Source organism: Myodes glareolus, chromosome 6 (assembly GCF_982192425.1).
Source record: "Myodes glareolus chromosome 6, mMyoGla1.1, whole genome shotgun sequence".
Classification (NCBI taxonomy): Eukaryota; Metazoa; Chordata; class Mammalia; order Rodentia; family Cricetidae; genus Myodes; species Myodes glareolus.
The window spans coordinates 36,399,219-36,404,805 of NC_142031.1; positions in this window are offsets into that span (position 1 = coordinate 36,399,219).

Consider the following 5,587-nt stretch of genomic DNA (forward strand, 5'->3'; position numbering starts at 1 on the left):
AGGAATTTCTTTATTCAACTAACAGTGTATTGCACAATACCTATTTGTTCTTTTGTGCAATGGTGATTTGTCTGATTCTTCCACAATGTTCCTAGATAAAAATTCTCTACTAACACTTTTTTAAAAAAAGTGTTCTGTTAGTTAGGCATGAATGAGTGTGTTTTCCTTGTTTTCTTAACACAAAATCCTGATACAGTATTTTAAATTAGGAAAAATACTGATTGTAAGACAAATCATTGAATTTCCCAGAAACCAGGTATCGGTCAGAACCACAACAGCATTGGGTACAGTGGCTAAGATGTGGATTATACATGTGATTGTTACTATTTTTGCTTATTTAGGTTTGCCTAATAACTCTGCATATTGGGAAAACTGTCTTTGAAATGCTTGTCTATCCTACCTTCACTCACAAGTGGTAAGGTGTAAACTGTTAAGGTGAGTGTCGTGGTACCTAGCATAAGACTTTATGATTAGATTCCTCTTAAATTCACATTCTTGTTTGGTTCTTAGGTACTCTAGTTGTAAATGAAATAATGTCGGTACCTGATTTATGTGGTTCCTTGAGAAATGAAATACCACATTGTCTAAATTTAACAAACACTTGCTGTTACTGTAGTTTGCTGTCTGTCTTACAAACAAGTGAATAGATGAGCTAAGTGAAAGAGTTTTATCTTTTTCTGAACACTCATCACCTCTAAGAAGTGATTATCTTATTGGGAGTTTCATCACTCGTTGATCAAGGCTCAACTTAAAGAAACACTGATGCTTTAAGGCTCTTCTAATGTTCTTGTCCAATACAGCAGACATTGGGATGTGGCTTTATAATGTATAATATCTAAAATTAAAATTGGTTCCGAATCAATTTCTCAGTTATGCCAGTTGCATTTCCAATTTTTTATGTGTATAGGAGGTCCAATACAAACCACATCATAGTCAATGTGAATCATTTGCTTGTTGAAATAGTCACTCCTTTAGCACGACTTCAGAAACATAGACAATGTTTTAGAGTGACTTTACAAACTCTTTTATAGTGTTGTATGAATTTTCCTATAACATTCACACATGCACTCCCATGCATGCATGCATATGCATATGTGCACATGTGCGTGCACACACACAAACACACACACAAAAAAACACACACACGTACACACACATCTACAGAGAATAGGATTTAAGACTTTAAGTAAACACCTTCTGAATTTAAAACCATGGTATCAATATGCTTCATGATATACAGAAAATCTTTCAAAATTAAGACATGAAGTCTTCATTGATTTATGACACTACAAAAAATAACTATGGGCAGGACACCAGGTATTCAATACATGGCAATCTGTACCATGACCTGAGAGTTTTATTTTGGTTACACCATCTGGTATGTGTATAAAACTTTTCAAACTGACTTTTCTTATTTATACAGTAAATACCAACCATTAGGTTTTTCTCTTTTTACTTGCAGACAAGTAGGATTCATCATGAAGACAAATCTATAACTGAAGGGTTTCTTTTTTGTCACAGATTTTGTTTTTAAATATTTTATATATATATATATATATATATATATATATATATATATATATATATATATATATATAAATATTCCATGGTCTAATAGGTCAAGTGTATCATTAACTTTTACACATGAATGATGCTACCTTGATGTTTGACCACATTGACAGTACCTAATCAATCATTAGAATACTGACTCTAAAAATCTAGAAGAAATTAATGTATTACAAATTACATTTATGGGGAGTGGGTTACTAAGGAGTGCTCAGAGTATTCATTAAGCACCTAACGTCCCTCCCTGCATAGAACCAAAATCTTACCTGATTGTCAGTCACTGAACAGCGTCTCACAGCCCATTTTCCAGATATTCTGACTTTTATGCAAAGGAGTAGTTTTGTTTCCTCTACTGAAAGCTTATCTTACAAAGAAATATGCAGACATTCACAGATCAAGTAATATTTGGCTACCAACTTTTTTAAGGAACTATCTTAAGGAAGGAGCAAAGAAGGCTTGACTCTATAGATTTGAACATCACTCAGAATAGCCCAGAATAGAAGCAGATTGGAAGCAATGCCTTAGTTAAACACATTCCTGTCAACAAATGACACCAACATGGAGAGCTAAATCCACTTAAAACCTAAGAGAGTTAGGGAAGTAATTCTAGACACAAAAAGAACAGAGTTAAGCACAACTTCTTGGTAGCATTTTCTCAGGTAGGCTCTGTTTGCTAGAGGCAAGTGTGCCTCATTTAAGAGAGGCTTCCTGAATCAGCTTTAGTTGCAAAAAGCTCTTTGAAAGGCCCCAGCAGCAAACACTTAAATGATGTTGATGAATAGTCAAGAGCATGCTTTTTAGTGGTGGCAGGGTCCTTGAAACTCAAAAAAAAAAAAAAAAAAAAAACACCTGGTACCCCTGCCATGAGGATAGACTCACAGAAAGCTAAGGAATGGGGTGGATTCAGCCATCAAAGCCACAGCTTTAATCTTAGCCATATCGCTTAGCAAATTAAAGACACGTGGTCAGAAAAAGAGAGATATACAGATATATATATAGATATAGATTCAGATGAAGAAAACATCTAAATGGTTTACAGTGTGATTAAAAATATATGTAGGTTTGAGAGAAAAGAAAAATAATAAAGTTCTTAAAATTAAAAAGAGAGTAATTGGGTGTGGTGGCACGCACCTTTAATCCCAGCACTTGGGAGGCAGAAGGAGGTGGCTCTCTGTGAGTTCAAGGACAACCTGGTCTACAGAGTGTGTGCCAGGACATCTAAAGATACATAGAGAAAACTAGGCTCACAAAGCCAAAAAAATTAAAAATAAAAAAAACAAAAGAAATAAAATTTAAAATAAAGTCATGTAAGTATGGATAACACACAGAAAATCTGTATACTGTATGTTATTATGTTTTCGTTGAATTGTTTGCTTGCTGAAGACAAAGCAACAGTGGCTAAAAGACATTTGATTATGGATGTGGCTGGATAAATCCAACATACATATTTTGAAAATGCTTTGACTTCAAAATTTAAGTCAAAAGATATGTTACTTTGGATAAGAGGTTTTGCTTTTGTTTCCACTGGAAATAAGAGGCTGTGGATTCATTCTAGATTAAGAAAAATAAGGTGTGATTAAGGGAGACCTCCTGAGAAATCTCTGATAGAAGCAGATGTCCCAAATGGTTGAGTTCTACATCCAGAACAGCCTCAAGACTACTGACTGAGAAGATGAAGCATCAGAAAATTTTCCAGTCAGGACTTAACCGTAATGTTAAATTTGCTTTAGGTACCCATAAGATTATCAGTGCCCCCAATCAGCAGGAATCTGCCAAGGAAACTAAGTCCATATTTCTAAAAACTGGATTATGGATGTTTTAATTTGTTTAAAGTGTTGCTCACAAGTTGTATGGATCATGGTCAGGAAGAAAGCTAAACAAGTGAAACTCAATTCAGAGTTCCTGTTTTGAAAAAAAGAGGGGGAAGTGCTGTGGGACAATAGTTTTACCTAATAAGGATTTGTTTCTTGTACTTGTTTCAGAAAATGCTGATTGACCAGTAGCCATTCAGGAAGCATAGGTGAGATGACCAGGCAGGAAGTAGAGGCATGGCATTTGGAAGATGAGAATTCTAAGAAGAGGAAGGATGCAGTCTGCAGTTGTCACATAGACACAGAGGTAGCAAGATAAGAATGCCTTGCTGAAAAGTGTACCAAGCCATGTGACTAACATAGACAAAAATAATCGGCCATTTTTGATGTAAGAATTAGTTAATAAGAAGACTGAGTTAATAGGACAACAAGTTTATAATTAATGCAGTAGACCTCTGTGTATTTCCTTTGGCACAAATGGATGCGGGACCTGGTGGGACAGAAACCATGGCCAACACATCCTCTCATCTACATCCACCTGTATTCAGAGGGAATGACATTCTGCAGTTCCCAGACTCTAAATTTCAAAAGCAGAGACTATTTTTACATCCTAATTTCTATTTAGTTTATTTTAAAGATCATTTGGAATTGTGGGTGTACCACCACACATATTGAAGTGAAACCCCAAAACTGCATTTATATTCCATACAGTGCAGTGTGAATAACCTAGAATGTACTCTATCAAGCCTGCAAATATATTTATATTCCATGCAAGTTGGTGTGAATGACCTAGAATCTGTACTAAATAAATAATGCTATCATCATTACATGTTTTCCAAATTTTCCTTAAAGTGTCTATCTACTTGTTTAAAATATTTATGTCCATCAAAATTATTCACTAGGAAAAGAAGAAGTTCCAAATAACAGCAATCTGCTTTGCAGCAACCTCAATATGGGTCAACCCAGTGCTACGGGGCATACTTGTAATATAAGCAACTTGGAGGCAGAGGCAGGCAGATCTCTGTGAATGTGTGGTCAGTCAGGTTTACATAGTGAAACCTTGTCTTAAAACATAAACACAATCAAAATATGTCATAATATACTTGATTTTCAAGACTCAAAGAAGCAAAACAGCATTTATGAGGATCATTCTGAGAAGTCAGAGTAAAAGAGAAGTTGTTTTTTCTTTTAAGTAATTTTATTAAATTATAAAAGTTTCCATTTCCGCACCTCCTACCAAAACCCTCCCACTCCCCCCACTCCCTCTCCTCCTCCCTCTTAGTCCCTAAGTGCAGTCAGGGTTTCCTGCCCTGTGGGATGTTCAAGTTCCTCCCCACTCCCTCCAGGTCCAGGAAGGTGAGTATCCAAACAGACTGGATCCCCAAAATCCAGTATATGCAGAGGAAACAAGTCCCAGTGTCATTGTCAATGGCTTTTCAGAAAGACTCCGGGCCAGCCACATTCAGAGAATCCGGCCACATTCAGAGAATCTGGTTGGATCAGGTCCTCGTTCAATCCCAGTCCAAATGGCCTTGGTAAGCTCTCATTAGATCCGTCCCGTTGTATCAGTGGGTGATAGCAGTCCTTATTTCCTTTTTCATTTTCTTCCTACTTCTGCTCCTCATTTGGACCTTGGGGGGCTCAGTCCGGTGCTCCAATGTGGGTCTCCGTCTGTATCGCCATCCATCGCCAGATGAAGGATCTATGGTGATAAGCAAAATATTCATCAGTAAGGTTATGGGCCAAGGCCGGTTCAGGCACCCTCTCCTCTGTCCAGAGAACAATCTGGGGATTTCTCCTTGGACCTGGGATCCCATATATAATCAAGTCTCCTGTAAAACATAATATGACTCCCTTAGTTGAAATATATTCTTCCCTGATCCCATATTCATCCTTCCTCCCTCCCCCCAATCCCGGTCCACCGAGCTTTCCCCATTCCTCCCCTACTCCATTCTCTCTTACCTTCTACCCTTCCATCAACTCTCCCACACAACCCCATGCACCCAAGGTTACCTGGAACTCTTGTCTATTTCCTACCTCCTGGCGGATAGCTAAATAATCTTCATCAGGTTCATCTTCTTATTTAGCTTCTCTAGGATCTCGAATAATAGGCTGAAAGACCTTTAACTATGATTAGAATCCACTTATGAGTGAATACATACCATGTTCCTCTTTTTGGGTCTGGCTTACCTCACTCAGTAAAGCGTTTT